The sequence below is a fragment of the Ammospiza caudacuta genome, chromosome 4 (genome assembly GCF_027887145.1).
Source record: "Ammospiza caudacuta isolate bAmmCau1 chromosome 4, bAmmCau1.pri, whole genome shotgun sequence".
Lineage (NCBI taxonomy): Eukaryota > Metazoa > Chordata > Aves > Passeriformes > Passerellidae > Ammospiza > Ammospiza caudacuta.
In genome coordinates this window covers 15,733,544-15,750,268 of record NC_080596.1, presented here as the reverse complement: position 1 = coordinate 15,750,268, position 16,725 = coordinate 15,733,544, and the positions used below count along the sequence as shown (strand labels likewise).

The 16,725-nt window shown below is 39.9% G+C and overlaps 1 protein-coding gene across 1 annotated transcript in view; it reads left to right on the top strand.

Moving 5' to 3' along the window:
• The window catches only part of BMPR1B (bone morphogenetic protein receptor type 1B), a 179,822-nt gene that overhangs the window by 16,963 nt on the left and 146,134 nt on the right, over window positions 1-16,725 (top strand). Inside the window, exon 2 of the mRNA XM_058802918.1 lies at window positions 9,436-9,567. The gene's annotated coding sequence lies outside the window, so the exon portion shown is untranslated. The remainder of the gene's footprint in view (window positions 1-9,435; window positions 9,568-16,725) is intronic.

Genomic DNA, 16,725 nt, shown 5'->3' with positions numbered 1-16,725 from the left:
AAGTAAAGCAGCTTTCAAATCAGGGAAATGTGTTTTTAAAGAAGAACAAAGCTCAAAAGGGTGAGGGGCCTTTGGTTTGAGCATTGTGATTGCTTAGGGTGGGGGTAGATAGGGAGTGAAGACCACTGTGGTGGCCCATGCAGGAGAAATTAAAAGGGAAACCTTAATAAAGAGCCTGAACGGGGATATTCTAAGGGACCAAGGCTCCTTGTAGTTTTGCCTGTGTATGCAGCTGAATTCTCAAGGAAGCTTCCTGAAGCATCTGCTCTAATACCTGTTGTAATGTTGCAACAAGCAGAATAAGCTTTAGTAGGTTTTACAGAATGTTGAAAGGTTAGGGAAAAAAGAAGAAAATCTTCTGTTTTTCCCCACCAGTGAATCTAAGCAAATTACAATGATCAGTGTCAATTAGAAACAGATCTTATTCCATTTAGTGTTTAAATACTGAATGGAGAGTATCACACAGAATTGTGATGTACTAAGCGTGTACAGAAATTACTTGGGAAATGAGATGTGATGTACAACCTGTATTTCAGAATACATGGGTTCACAAAATGCCACTGGTGACACTGCTTTACACTTGAACAACTTTGCTGAGGATTAAGAAAGACTGACCAGTTGAAAAAGTTAGAACCCCCCATTTTTGGTTACTGTCTTTTCTAAGCAGTTATTACCGTATCGGTTTTGCTCATGTTTGAATTTAACAAAATTTCAGCTGCCATAACCACACTAGGTCAGTAGCCAGTTTCTCAGGACTGCTGCTATTGGCATGCGCTCTTGAAAGCTTACTAAGAGAGAAGAGAGCTTGATGCAATTATTACATTTAATGAACAAAATCTTTCTGGGATTTTGTGCAAACAGTAGATTGTTGAGAACTACATGAAATCTGTGAGAGATGTGAGAAACAGGTCGTATGGCCCAAAATCAGAGCCACTCTTACAGAATTAGTTTGCTTTTCCTCCAGAGATTAACACTTAGAAAATCTGGGCTAGATTTCAAGAAAAGTGAACTCTAACCTGTGCATTTTCCCTTCACTTGTTTTTCTTAACCTGAAAACAGCTTTAAGAGTGTTTGCAATAAAATGCCAGGAAAAATAAAACTAAATTAAATAATCTATTTCCAAGCTTTGAGAACTACTCTCTTCAGTTTGTAATGAAAGCTAAAAATACCTCCTACACTCAACAGGCATTTGAAGGCTTGCTCAAGCTGAGCTTGTTCCCTATCAGATGTGCCCAGGTATTTTTTGTTTCAGGTGCATGCCCCTGAGAGCTGCCCTTGCCCTCCCCAGTGAGTCTGTGCATGTGTAGCACTTGTGGAACCTGCTCCTGGGTTAGCAAATATTTTTGTTTGCTGTATAGGACAGGAGAGGTCCAGTCTTCTACTCTTCTCTCCTTCCATCTCCATGCAGGAAGAAGAACTTGGTCCCAGTGCAAGCGTGACTCATATTTACCACTCAAAGAGGGTTATTTTTTTTTCTTAGGTATGGAACATAAAACTTAGAGCACAAAGAATGTCACAGTAATAGCTACATGAACAGAAAGTAAGGAAAGCCTCAGGAAGAGTTCCTTGAGATGGTACATTGTCAAGATTTGGGTGTATTTGGACTCTTGTTGAGCTGAAGGCTAATGCTGTGATACCTTGTAATGAGCTTTGTAATGAGCTATGTGTGTGCATTTTAGTATGGTTATTGTTGGTTTATGCTTTGAAAGCCACACAAACCATTCCTAGGCCTGAGGTCACAATAGGCTGGACCAGAAGTCAACCTCGGGTCCAGAAACCTCCAGGCTTGGACGCCCAGGTGGTCAGGGGCTTTACGTGTATTCCAGCACACTTTTACTGCAGCTTTGAAGCAATTTTTGGTAGTTTTTTTGGTAAAAGTAGCAGCACAGTAATTTAAAAGCTGTCAGTTGGCCATACATTTTTAACAGGTGTTCTTGGTTCCCCATCCTTCTGTCTCTTGACTGTTGTTGAGGCAGTGCATACAATTTGTATCTGTGTTTTGAGATGCTGAACGTGCTGAGAAAAGACATGTATCTTAGCAAACTGCTGCTGTCCAAGGGCTAGGAAATACAGTAAACACACACGCACAGGTTTTTAAATGGCTCACTTTAATTGTTCCTTGTGAAGAAATTCCTGTGGCTCTAAAGCTTTACAGTTTCCTGTTAATTTGTGTTGTCTTCTCTTGTCAATGCCAAGACTGATTTTTGTTTAAAGTGTGATTTTGTTCTTTAATCAGCCTCAAGTGTTTGTTTATTTTTCTATAGTACACTGTCTTCTAGTGCCTAAGAACTTGGAAATGAAACAGTGTAGAAGATCATTGTCTAAGCTACAGTAAGGTTCATTTTTCTGCTTTTTATTACCCTCACTGAGAGGATTCTGATTCTGGCATCCTGGACATACTGGATGGAATTGTGTCATCGAATTGTGAGCAACTGAAAAAAAGTTGAATTTGATTGGAAGCTAGCACGTCTTCAATTAGAAGAATCTGTTTGCTTTTTCTTTTTATCTGTCTTAGAATACATAATTCTTTTTAACCTTCCTTTTTAGTATGAGTCATACTGCACTCCATGGAGAATCCTGTTTTCTTCTTGATAACAACCTGCACCTACAAAAGAAGTCTCTTCAGAGCATTAGGACAACAGGCTTCCATACGCAGCAGCAGTGTAGATACTGAGGATACTGCTCCTGGGTACTGGTCCACAGCCACTTTTTGGTGGCAAAGATTAGATTCTGCCTCATTTCCTCCAACTGTAGGTGCTCATTCTTACTACTGAGCTGCTCCAGTAGTGGATGCAGCTCTGCTGGTGGCATGGAGCCGAGGGTTGGGTGATGGGCAGGAGGTGGGATGAGGAAGGATGCTCCTCAGTTCCATTTTCTGACTTCAAACCTGGGAAGCACCTGAAATGTTGTCCATATGGACTGCTCACATAGGTATCTGAAAGTCTTTTACTGCACTTCCTGTTTAAAAGGTAGCAATTCTTCTAAATTGGAAAATGCAGCATTTTGCAAGTGAGGTGAGTTTCTGTCTGAAATTTGCCACCAGCAGAAAGTGGCAACTCAAGATGTCTAATTTTCCATGTTTTGAGTCAGTGACTTGTGTTGTAGCAGATACATCACCTCAAACACTTGTTTCAGGCACTTTTCTTTCTGCCTTGGTATGTTACCTGATCATATGGATACAAATCAGGCATGAGACGTCTCATCTGGAAAGGTCTGTGACGAAGGCGTGTAGGGACAGCATTTGCAAGTGGTGTAGTTAACACAGCTGGCACTGTGCCAGCTTTCCTTAATTGGGTTTTGGGAGAGTGTAGGTACACACAGATTCTGGGGTGATTGGGGTGGGGCTGTGTCCAGCCTCATCCCCATGGGTGCAGCTGTGAGCAGCAGGTGAGCAGCACTGACAGCAATGAGCCATGGAGTGCCCAGGGGCACTGACCCATCACCAAAGGGAACAGAGGGCACACAGGGGCAATGTATGGCAATGAGGGTATAAAAGGCTGGGCTGAAGGACATGAAGGGCTGATGCCTGACGCCTTCTGAAGTGGTCTGGTGTTGCTCTGTATGAGGAGATGCCTGAAGCCTTATAATGAGGTATGGTGTTACTCTGTATGGGTGAATGCTTAAAGCCTTCTAAAACTGCATGGCAACACATCATGGCTGTCTCAACTGCCACATATGCTGTGACAGGAGAGAGCTCATTTTAACTTACGACAATTAGGACATGGTTCTAGCATTTTTACCAACTGCATCCACTCTCCTCCACTCCCACATTTTGATTAAAGAAAGAAATTTATGTTAGAATTTAACCTCTAACTGACCTCTTAGTTATGTACAAGTACAAAACTTACTTGGAATCTTTTTTTAAACAATTATTTCATTGGGAAGTGTGGTGCTTCTAGCTACGAGTGCTTCATATGATGTGACAGTTGCTAAATGCAGTGGTTCTGAGACCGCTCTGTTCCAAAGAGGAGCAAATTTTTACATTGTAATGTTATAGTAAGTGCAAGAAGTCTTCAACATTGTGGGCTGTCTTGTTTGAGAAGGGTACTCATTTAATGAAGGAATAATTGCATGGAGAGCTGCATCAATAGGCAGATGCTACACAACTTGAAAAGATAATCTGAACATGCTTAGCACATAACAGTTAATGTTGCAGGACTTGAGACTATTATTGTCTCCCTAGAGGTAGTATTAATTAAGAGGCTAAACCCAAGAACAAGGTCAGACATTATTTCCACTTGGAGAACTTCTGAGAATAAACTGATTATTTGTTAGAATACGTCTTTTATTCATGTATCTTGCTAAGCATATTAAGTTAAAAGTGGTTTGTGAATAGCAAAGCATCTGAATAATTTTGCTTTTTTTTTTTGGTGAGCAATTGGTTGTCTTTGGACAACATACTGAGCACTTGGACTGCAGTAAAATTATATGTAAAAGGGTAGCCAGTTGTATTCTGTGTATTATTAGCAAAGTTAATTAGTGCTGTTATTTCTCATATTACAAGTACTGTTTTGCCACTTTTCTGTTACTTCTTCCCCATGCTTTCACTTCCCTGGACTTCACTGGTATTCATTCAGTGTTATTTGCTTAAGAGGAGAAAATTCTTGCAGCATGTCTTTCACCCACCTTTGTCTTAAAGCCCAGTTTTGACCTTTGGAACCTAAATAAAATGGTTGTGTTCCCTAAAATTGGGTAATTTCCGCTACCTTCTGAAGGATTCAATAGATAAATAAATTCAAAGGCATTAGTAGAGTGCAGTTCTGCCAAATGTTGAGCATATTTTGTGAGGAATTCTGTGTCTTCAAATTTCATCTAGAACAATTAAATTGGCTAAGTCTTTGCTGAGCAGCACATGCCAGAAAAATATATTTGTAATATATGTAGAAAATGTACGGATATTTAACTACTTGCGTATAAGCAGAAAACCTGGCTTCTATCTACTTCATATCTAATTTTAAAAATAAGAAAAAAGAAATCTTCACTTTATGTTTTTTCTCTGAAATTAATGATGAATAGCATTTTATTCAGGTATTTCTGAATGACTTGGTCTTTACAGAATTAAGATGCAAAAAAATTAGTAACAACAGCAGGCTTGTCTACAGAAACAGACTTTGCAAACTTATTGGTTCTGACTTGTGATGGCTGTAATTTTTGGAGTTCCATAATATTTTGTTTTCCCATAGAAACATCTGTCCCCGTATTTCATAAGTATGGCAGCTTTTGCACTGGGAACCATTTATTTTGATGCAAACATCATAACATAAGGATTTAAAATGATGAATTTTGTTAAAACAGTATTTAGGACACAGTTGTTCATGGCAGGAGGTCCTCTTTAATATGTGAATTATAAACTGGGAGGTCTCTTTTCTGCTCGAGTTTTTTTCCCAAACATATTTAATCCACAGGATTAGAAGGTGAAAATGAATTCTTTGTGCATAGCTGAAACTTGAGATCACTGTCAAGGAGTGAAATTTTCCAGAGTTTTGTCAGTACTACGCATTTAATAATATGCTTTTTGTAAAGCATTTTTACAGTATTCTCTTCATATTTAGTGTTACCTCACAAGAGAGTTCAGATTTGGATGTGTATTTTTTCGTATGATTTATGCCAAAGCACAAGAACACTACTTCAAGTTTTGGACCAGGGAAATCCTGTAGCGCAGCTAAGGTGAAAGTCCGTTCCCTTTGTGCTCATCCAATGGAGAAACGCTGACAGATTGGACAAGGTGGCTTTTGTAAGGCTCAGTTTGTGCGAGCTGCAGTGACAGTGAGCAAACCCCAGCTGGATACAGAGAACACTGAGACAACCAGTGAATGAGTTTCTAGGTTGGAGCCTTGTTTTATGAGATGATACAGGAAAAGAACAGCTGTCTTTTAAGTATGTAATCCTTGGGCCATCCTGAAGCTAATTGAGATGTTATCTGAAGGAGTGTAACCATCAAACAGAACTTTTGCTTGAGATCTTCTATGCCAGTTTCATGTATGCTCTCAATTTATGCACACAGTGAATTTTTCCCCACTGGTTTTCCTTGGGTTGACTGTCCTGCTGCCAGTCCTGTCCAAAGTACTGTTATTGTATGATACTTTATGTAGACTGTTGACCAAGTTCATATAGTAAAATTTGAGTATGTTTATAAAGAAACATATTGTCTTGGTTTTGTGTGAACCTTTAAGACTGCAAAGAAGTCTGTGGAAAAGAAAAAAAAGGCACATTATTACTGAATTCAGGAATTGAAAAGAAATATTCCATCTGCTAAAACATCTAGTGTATGTATAAAGATGATATTTTCACAAAAGCAGTAATTCTCTTCAGTGAATCAGGTCACATGCTGATCTACAAGCTTCTCATCTATAGTGAACTGTCGTGTACAGAGGTAAAAGTGGACCATGAGGAAATTACTATATACTTCTTGCTCAGTAAAGGTTATACTATTGACATATATTGCTATATGACATGAGGAATTGAAGTGATGTAGTCACAGGCCACCCATGTTATTCAAAATCAAAACCATTTTCCAAGACACCTGCACAGGCAACGTTTTCCTCCAGCACTGGGATACCAGCTCATCTGAGTTCATCAGGTTTTCATAAATAATTTTCTCATTCTTCATGTACTTATTCCTTACAGACTCTCTCCATTACTGGCTGTATCAGAGCTAGTAGTAGCTTATGTCTGCATCACACCAGCTGGAAGGGATTTGGCATTTTACTTTGTGCAGGGCAAAGGTCCCACATTTAAGTGTGGCCTCATTGACACTGCAGCTTTTCTGTATTTTTTGGCAGTAGGTATTTGTTTCAGTGGTTAGTGATGAGGCTGTTACTCTTGTCCTAGAAGATTAAATTTTGCTGGGATTTTGAGAGTATTCCCAGCACTTGATGCAGGCAGTGCTGTTGAACAAACAGAAGCACAGCAAGATTTGTTTTATTGAGACACTTGCCTGGCAACCTCTTTGTCCTGTATGTGAACCAAGAGGCATTGCACAAACTTTGACAAGCCCTGGGTGGTTTTGATAAAAGGCAAAGCAGTGAAGCGCCTCAGCAATTCTGCTCTGACCTTCCTACTTAATCTGGTTGAACAATTTGTTCCTACAGCTAAATTTCTTGAGCCATGCAGTATTTTATTTCTGATCTTTTTCTGTCCGGTACTGGCCTTTCTGCCAGTTTACACTGCCACCTGTCTTCCTGTCTGGTTTTGAGGTCTGATTCCCTGCTGTGTTTTTTTTCCTTATCAAATACTGCTCCTTTCCAAGCCGTATTTCCAGTCTGTGACTATATAAAGGAATTGAGTAAACTCTCATTTCAGCGCTTACTCATTTGCAAAGATAATCCACTTTGCCTGAGACTTGCATGCTTTTGCTGAGCATATGATTAAATTTGACTTGGATATCTTCCCTCAGATCAATTGCTCATTTTAGCTGTTGTTTTTTCCCTAAGTGTCTTGGGGATTTTTGTTGCTGCTGACTTTTTTTTTCCCTCCTCTTCCCCTGGCTTCCTATCACTCATGTGCTACCAAAGCAAACTTGACAATCAAGTGGGATAATGTTATCAGTTTCATGTTGTACTGTACTGGGCACACTCCATTCTCCTCCTATCAGCACCAGCAAGTCAAGCAGTTGGGAAGTATTTGAGACATTGCTGTACATGAAAGAGAAGAATTATGTGCCTTTTTCTCATTTATTAATATAAGTAAAACCTTTTTAATGTTGAGGTGACATTATTGTTACTTTTCTTTTGCAGAGATTAAAAATACAGCTGTTGCCTAAAGTTCTTACCTTTGAACTTCAAGACCATTTGTTTTGTTTTGTTTTCTTTTTTTTTTCATTTGTACAATGAAAGCAAGTAAGACTGAAGAGTTTGTTGAAAAACTTGTCTGATCCTTCTGCGTGTCACAGATTATCATACCTCTTGTACTTAACCTATATTAAGATAATAAATTATATGTGATTATTGCAAATTTGTCCTTTGCCATTATATATATTCTGGCAAGATTTTTTGATATTGTAGCTCTTGATATAGTGAGTTGAATAATTCAACATTCCTGGCCTTGGTAATTTAGAACACCAAGTAATCATCCTTTCTGGAACATCTGTCCATAGCTGAGGGGTTTTTTTGTCCCTTCAGCAGCTAAGACTGGATTTTCTTCCAGTGGAAGCACGTGGGAAACTGAAATCAAGTCTTCTTCTAGAACTTCTCTAAGTTCAAACAGTTTAACTTTTAATTGCTTACTCTAAGTTCTTGTTGTTTTCTCTCTGACTTTAAGTTGTGATTTAAAGGTGGAACAGCAATTTTTAAGCTGATTTTGGTGTCAGTAATGCTGCTCACTTGGTACAGATGTTACTGGTAGAACCTGAGTCTATACTGGTGATGAATCTCAAATCAGACAGTCTTTTGAATAGCTGCTTTTTAGTTCTTTTTAGCATCAACCTTTTTGATCAGAATTTTGAATAGCAAAGAGTGAAATGGTACAGAAATACTGATGTTCTCAATGTGTAAACCCTTGTTTAATCTGATAGATTTGCTATGCTCATCAGACGATGAAACCAACTTTGTTTCCCTAGATCTATTTTATATAAATCCATGATGTCTGGCATTAATCTAATAACTGTTCCTGGTTTCTGTATCAGTTGAATCCCCTGAAAGTATTTCCTTTCCTTGCTTGAATCAATGTTATGCCATGTGCTGTCAGCACCTGGTTATTCCCAGTGAGACATGAAAAAGTGGAGCTTCATTTTCCCGTGTTTGCAATGTATTCTGTTGATTTTCTGCGACAGTGTACAATTTAAGACTATCACTCTGTGTGATGGAAATGGCCACTTCCATCTTTATGTAACCTCTGAGTTACAAACTTAATGCCTAAATGTTGTCAGATCATACCCATCTTGTAATGTTGATAACCACTGTGCCCCATACCCTTGGAAAAAATGGTAGCATTACTAACCATGGTATTTTTCAGATCTTTAGCTTCACTATTTTTAGACTTACTATAACTCATCTAAGCCTGACATAGAAATCAAGAGAATCAAGGGTGTTTGCTATCCCTGGAGGTCTAACACTTGTCCCTGTGTTTCCTGCACAGTAATGAAATCAGGCCCTACATCCCAGCCTGTGTGTCTTCCTGGTCATCTGCACCTGGATCAGTTGGGGGAAGGAAGAAGTTGCAACTGCAACATGAAGCACCCTTCCTCCCTTCCACAGCCAATTAAACTTCTCTCCAATTCACACATTCCCTTGCCCCCACTCTAATTTTCCACTCCTGTAGCAGTCCTACAGAAGTTGGTGAAGTTAATTCTCTCATTTTATTCTGTTCACTTTTAAAATCCTCTTTCATTTGACCTTCTGAGCAGTCCTAGCAGCTGATCCAAGCCGTCTGCCAGTACCCCATGTTGCCACAGGACCTTTTCTCTGTACGGCTTCAGCTGTGTCTCTCTTTTGCCAGGTGCCAGAAGATCAAATTCCTGATTTGCAAGCCGCCAGTAACACAGAGTAATTTAGAAGAGGTAGCAGTGGCTGTCAAGGAGTATCTTGGGAAACAGAAATCTTTACCAGGCCGTGTGGGAACAAAGTTCACGTGGGTACAGGTTTTGCAATTACAGAAAATGGCAACAGTCTATTTCAAGAAAAATAAGGGGTTTGCATATTGGAACACTTGTCAGTGTGTTTTCCTTTTGACAGTGTGACAGTTTGTAAGTCCCCTTTCTGTCAGTGCTAAATTTCCAGGCATAGAAATTGTGCTTTCTGATGTAGCTTAAGGAAATCTTTGAAGTGAGGTACATTAGCATATAAACTTTGGAATTCTTTGGTTGTTCTTGGGTTGGGATAATAAATGTTTGTTCAGGTGTCTCAGAAGTGAATGTTTTCTGCCTTGTCTCAATACATTAACTATGGTGCTGTATTTTCATTGAAACATCTGTAGTATTTTTCAAACTTGGGCTTATTTCTAATTTCTGTTCCTCCAAATTATAAATTTTGCATCTTCTTTTGATCTTGCCTGCTTTGAGTCTGAATGAAAGTGTTTCTTGCATGTTATGAATGTCTCACTCCCTTGGGGTATTCCTCCCTTCCTGGCAGAGAACACGGGACTGGATCAATAATTTGTCATTTAACAGTGTTAAAGATTCCACGGGCTTTATCTCTTATCAGTTCTGATAAAATGCTTGTTCCAGTTTCATGTCAAGCATCCATGTTTGGTAGCTACTGTCTAACGAGTCATATTTTTGTAGGACTGACCATATGGACAGTGAATCTGAAGCATTAAGTATTGTGAATTTACTTGGTGCTGATGAACTGTGAGTTTGTTTGGTATACACGAAATCGCTTTGAAATGTAGATTTTTAAAACTATTATTAATTGCACAGATGTAAGCCATCTGTGTAGTGACTGTGCATTAAGTGAAGGTGCAAGAGCTGTTCTCCAGGACAAATGGATATTTTATGTTGGCAGGAGAAAAAAAAAAGTTTTTGGAAACTGAGAACACACAGTAGCTGGAACATACGATAACCTTGAATTTTGTAAGCAGAAAGGGTGTGAATGGAATGATACTGCATACCAGCAGAAATTTTAAATGTACATTTTCTTAGAGAATTTGCTAGGGAGAGATGACATTTCCTGCATATTCTATGTGTGGTTTTACATAAGACTTATTTTTGTGTTTTAATAACATTAAATAGCACTGTGAAAAATTAAGTGTAAAAATGGTCCACAATAGGAAGTCTGTAGGATGTGTGCACAGGCCAGAGGGACTCATCATTTACTTTTTTTGCTTTTTTCTGCATTTAAGTGCTCGTTTGCAACGTTACGTTAATGTAAGGGTTTGGAATGAATTATAAAAGGAGTTGATAATAGCTTGTTTTGGCTGTAAAGCTGCACTCTCATTTTTTTGGCAGTAGGTAAAAGGGCTGATTAGAAGAATGCATTTCCTGTATTTTTCAAATATAAACCAGATAGTCATGAAAAGGTTGTTCACTGTTTTCTGAAGACTCTTCTTCTTTTTCTAATGGGAAATTTTAGTTTGGGTGAAGAATGCGTCAGTCCTTATGCACAAAACAAATATCAAGAAAAAGTAATTGTATTAGTTTTTTCCTCTCCACACCCTCCTTCACTCCCTCCTGGATTCTGCCTGTTTCTGGCTTTGAACAGATGAGATCCCCTAATGACCACATTAGTGCTTTTAATTCTTCAAAGCAGGAGTGAAATTACAATTTACTGTATGTAAATATCAAAAATACTTCAAACAATGTTCCCGATGGTCCAGATTTTACATAATTTTTAAAAACGAAGTTAAATATACAGGTGTGGGTGGTCCATCTTCTAGTTTTTGATGCTTACAATTTCTAAGATCACCCCTTCGAATACTTAAATTGTTGTTCCTATTTCGATGTGAAGGATCAGAGGTTTTCCAGATGCAATGTCTAAAGACTTATTTCTAGTGGTGTTCTTCTCTTAACTCACTTAGAGCCACTGCTGTGTTTTCCTCTGGTGGTTGCGGTGGGTTTGAGTAGTTTGGAGAAGCTGGGAAGAATTTCAGTAAACAGGCAAAAAATGTATTCCGGTGATAGTCATGTTCTGCCAGTGATGCTGTGCTGGTAAGATTTGTAAGGAAATTTTGGATGATGTGGTAGGTAAAACGTCATAAGCAGCAGCCTACATATCCATTGAATCTGTTTCCTCATGAGGCTCCTTGAAGCAGAAATTCCTTGATGTTCCTTGAGGTCCTGCACCCTCTTTTCCAGACTGGTACCTCGATTATCCAGTGTAGCTGACTAGCACATCCCTGTATGGCAGAGCAGCTGCATTCCACATCAGAGGCCCAGCAGCACAGGAGCAAAGTTAAGAGTCAGAGGTGCTTGACAGCCACAGAGGGAGCTGCTGCATTCATCCCCATTCACACTTCTTAAGTGCTCTTTAGAATGGGGGTCCTGCCCTCCCCTCGTTCTGGGAATAGCAAATACTTGGCACTGCCAGGTGACACTGGCAAAAATCCGCAAAGATTTTGCCTAAAGAGAAGAATTATTGCATTTGTTTCTATTAGAAAAAAGAAGAAAGACTCTCAGCGTTACTCTCCTCCTCAGGATGGCTTTGGACTGCCTTCCACCTAGACTGAGTTGAAATTATTAGTGCTTTTAGTGCTTTATCTGAGAATAACTTACCACGTGCTGTAACGCAGTGGAACCTGGGCTAGCTCTGGACACTCTAGTAGCCACAGGAGCCACAACAGGAGGGGGGAACAGCTGGGGACTGGGGTTTGCTCATAGCTGAACCTGAAGAGCTGCAAGCTCTGCAGGGCACACTGCTACAGCCACAGCAGGGACCAGGCGAAAAAGAAAAGATTCTTTTGTCTTGAAGTTCCTTAGAGAAAGCCTATACCACGTGAAGGAATAATGAAAAAATAACCCCAAACGCCACAATACACAGGGTTAAGTACAGTAATAAACCAGGGGGGTGGATACAGAAAAAACAACCAATAGGAAAACTTCAAGGGCGGAGCTAGGGCATTTCATCAACACTGCGTGACCAATCAGGATAGGGGAGGAGAGGGAAGAGGTCACATGGGCCAATGGGGGGCATCGTGGATTAGGGGATTTCCAAGTGGGTGTTTCAATCAGTGATTGGCCCAGGGGGTGAGTGGCAGGGAACATTCAGGAAAAAGGGGCGGAGTTGCTTTGACAGGCAGGGAAAGAAGGGCAGGGTCGCCTTGATAGACAGGGAAGGGACTAGAACGAAGGGAGGAGAATAGATTGAGGTACAGCTTTAAGGGAGAGTACAATTTAGGGAAAAACCAACTTGGGGAAAACGTGGGGAGATAACAGAATGAACCATTTAACAATAACTTAATGAAATAAACACAAACCACAACAATCACAGGGGCATTAAATGGTACTGGCCCAGCCGCTGTGTCCCTGTAAGATTCATGCACATGCAGCACAGGCAGCTTGCTCAAGAGTCCTCTCTCCCTGCTGGGCTTTTAGCTGGCTAACCATCTCACCTTGCCTCTCATGGGTTAACACAGCAGAGCAGCAGGGAAAAAAGTGTTCTGTCATCATCATATCAATGTTTGCTCTATGACGGTGATGCACACTTTTTTACAGAAAACAACATCCCAAAGGTTTTGTGAGGTCTAGGGCTATGGGAGCCTGTGTACTGGCGTTTTATGGCAGCAGAAATCTTTATGCTGGTGTACAAATCTCCTTGAAACCTTTTCCAACACAAGCCTGCTGTTTCCATTAAAGGATTTTATGGGGCTCCCTGTACATATCTTGCACAGCTTACCATATTGGCTCTTAAAAGTGGCTTTGAATACAATGCCAAGGCCCCCCAGTAGCAGCTTTACAGGCTGCTGGGGAGCTGGGACGCTGCAGTTGGCTGTCCCTGTGCTAGCCGAGCTCCCTCGCTGGCTTCTTCAGATAAAACGATGATGCATCTGTTCTGCCTAGTTTAATTAGATATGACTTCCTTCCTGGATGCAGCAGGGAGCTCTGCAAAGTGCTACTAGCTCTTGTTCCAGAAGTGCCTCCTTCGAAGGAAAAATGGGTTCTAATCTAATGCCAAGGTCTAATCCCCCTCTGTACCTACTCAGTGCCTGTGTAAAGGACTTCCATGTGGGCCCTAAAAATGAAAACAAACGCTTCATCGTCAAGGTAGTTTCTGTTTCCTTTCAGGAATCCTGGCATAATTTTTTTTTTCTTGCTTTCAGTTTTGCAAAGTTGCTGAAAAGCCCTGAATCTCAATACTTTGTGGAGAAATTTAGAAATCATTGTCTATGCATCAGGTTGTATATGAGCACTGCTGAAGAGAGCTTCTAAACTCATTAGTACTCCTGAATAATAAGATCTGGGATAATGTGCTAAGCACCTTTTTGCCATTATATTAGACCCAGGTAGATGCTGCAGCCTGTAGCAGGTGATGGCAGCACAGAGGCAGGGTGCTGGAAGGGTTAATTCCACTGTGCCTGCCTGCAGAGACAATTTATATCCCAAGTTTTGTCCCAGGTGCTTGCAGGGTGCTGTTGAAGTGCAAAGTGACCTCTGGTCGCCTCAGGACGAATCCAGCTCATTTTCATGTGGATATAAGGGCAAGGGTGTCCCGCTCAAATGTTGCCACTTAGAAGAAACCTTTTAAGGGGCACATATTGACACATAATGCATCTTGGTCTGTTTTTCTCTGTTATTTCAGTGCAAGGGGAAAACAAGAGTGTAAAACCTCAGCATGGTGTTGCACAGTAATTTTAAAAGAGGTAGAAGGTTGTACAACAATAGGCACTTTAGCAGTGATGGGAACTGAATAATATGATTTTTTTGTTCAGGAGGCTAAATGTTAAAATTGGGAAATAAAACTGAAGGATATATAAATGCAAATTATTTTTTATCCTCAAGAAACACAGAGTTAAAATTTATCTCTTTAGTAAGCCAGACTTAAAGAGTAGAGCACTGAAAAAACAAACACTAGATAAGCTTTTAATATAACATCATCCTCGGGCTTTTTTTAAAGGAAGAAACACACCTTACAGATTGTATGCAAGTAACAAACATCCGGGAGAAACTTCTTAAAGGAGGAGTTTGCTGCTCTGGTTAACTTATGTCTGAAGATGAAAAGTCTCAGGGAGATGGGAGAAGTCAAGTAGAAACAATTCTAGATCTAAACAGGCTTCATCACTAAAGAATATTTGAAAATTAATAGTAGAGTTTTGAAGACTCTGCCAAGGTAAATTCTTTTCAATGTAATTAGAAGGAAGGAAGTGTTCACAGTTGTTTCATGCTCACAGTGTTGTATTTCTATTTCATAAGGATTTTCTACTTTACATTGTTGTGGTTAATACTTGGAGGGAGAAAAACACAGAAAATAAGTCAGCTTTGAATGGGAAGGGTTAAAATTAAGAACAGGGCTACAATGCACATGGATCCTTTCAAATGGAAAAAAGTAGGAAAAGCCAGGCAGGACTCAGTGGTTTGATTTAGACATAATGCTGTGTTTTGAGGCGTTTGCTTGTCCCAAACTGGTCCATAATGGTCTCTGCTTTTGGTTACTGCTTCTTGCCTAGACCAGAAGAGCATGTCATAGTGCACTTCCAGATGTGACTTCCTAGGCTCAAAACACTTCAGTGAGTCGTAAAGCAGGGTGTCAGTAGCCACGTTTTTCAAGATTGTTATACTTAGGCAAGAGCCCAGAGAGTATGATGTGAAAGGCTGTTCCATGGTTAGATTGCAAAACCATTGGCTCCAGGTTCTCATGATGTCTGTGTATGAATATGGCTGGAGCCTGAAATCTTGCAGCTTTGCACGTCTCCATGTTTTCTGACTTATTTTTTACGCAAAGACTACAGGGAACACCAGCCAACATGTGGCTTGTGTTATTTTTGAATTATTATTGTTAGGATTTTGCATGTTGACTAATGTGTTATTGGTGTGGTGTATCACAGAAATAAAATGTGGCCTTATTTTGACAGGGATACGCATGTTACAATTTCCTTGTGGTATATTGCACTGCCTTGTTAGTTTGATATTTTCCATTAATGTGAAAACGGAATAAGGGAGCTGAATAAATGTTCATCTGCCATGCATTTTCCCTCTCTGTGAAAGGCTCTCATGTCCTCTACCAGTTAGTCACCTCCTTCCCCGTAGTGCGTGATGTGCTGCCCCCTCAGAGTTTAGCTGGCAGTTCACATGCAGCTTGCTCCCCTGAGAAATCCCTGCAAGCAGAGCAGCTCCACCAGTCTTCCCAGGCTGTCCTGGGAGCCTCTTGGTCGCCTGGCTTGAGAAACTGGAATGTGTTCTGGAAGTAGCCAGGATATAATGATCCAGGCATTTTCAAGTAAGTTTTATCCTGCCTATTTTCAGATTCAGAAGTTTATTTGAAACAGTTTATATAGATTGCTTCAGATTGTTATGGGAGTTTTTTGTCATGATTTTTGATGTGTAAACGGTCAAATTTTATGTTCGCTGACAGGCTTGCTGGGGTTTAATGATGCAGGTAATTTACAGGCTTTACTAGGGATGGAGATTTATGGAAGGAAAAATGTATGCAATTAGATACATTACTGTATTTCTATTTAAGTTTTAGAATAATTAACTTCAGAAGTTATTTGAACAGTTGGTAAAAGTTTTATGATGATATGGCTGTATTATGATTTTCCAGTCAGTTTCACTTTCACTGCATTGTTTTTGCTTTGCTGTTCACTTATTGGTCTGATTTTATTCAGTAGGAGCAACAATGATTATAGACATTCATTTCCTATGAAGAGTTTATGTTACTCTGTTAAAAACAAAGCCCAACTCCTCAAAAATAGTCTTGTAAAAATTCTTCTTTGAATAGGAAGTTTGAACAGCTGATCTTGATAGGTCATAGAGAGCAAATGTATTACTTAGAGGATGGGGTGCCAACATTTTACTTCTACGTCAGAGCAGTGTCTCATGCAGAATAATCCTCAAGATGGGACCCAGACTGCTCACGGTTTAGAATTAAACTAGAAGCACACACCATTGCCACTCGGAGGCTGAGGTTTTAGATGGTATTTGGAGTTGTATTTCAGGGGACAGGTGGAAGTAATGATGACAATTAGAATGCCTTTGATGCCGCATTTAGCAAGTGCTCTTTTACTAAAGTGGGCAGATCAAACACCAGGAAGCAGTTTCCTCACTTGTAATACGAAGCTTGGCTTTGCAGCCTGTGCTCTGTCTGAAAATCTGCCTCTCTTTTGCAGGGAGAAACCAAACTGTTGCTTTCCCTGCTGCTC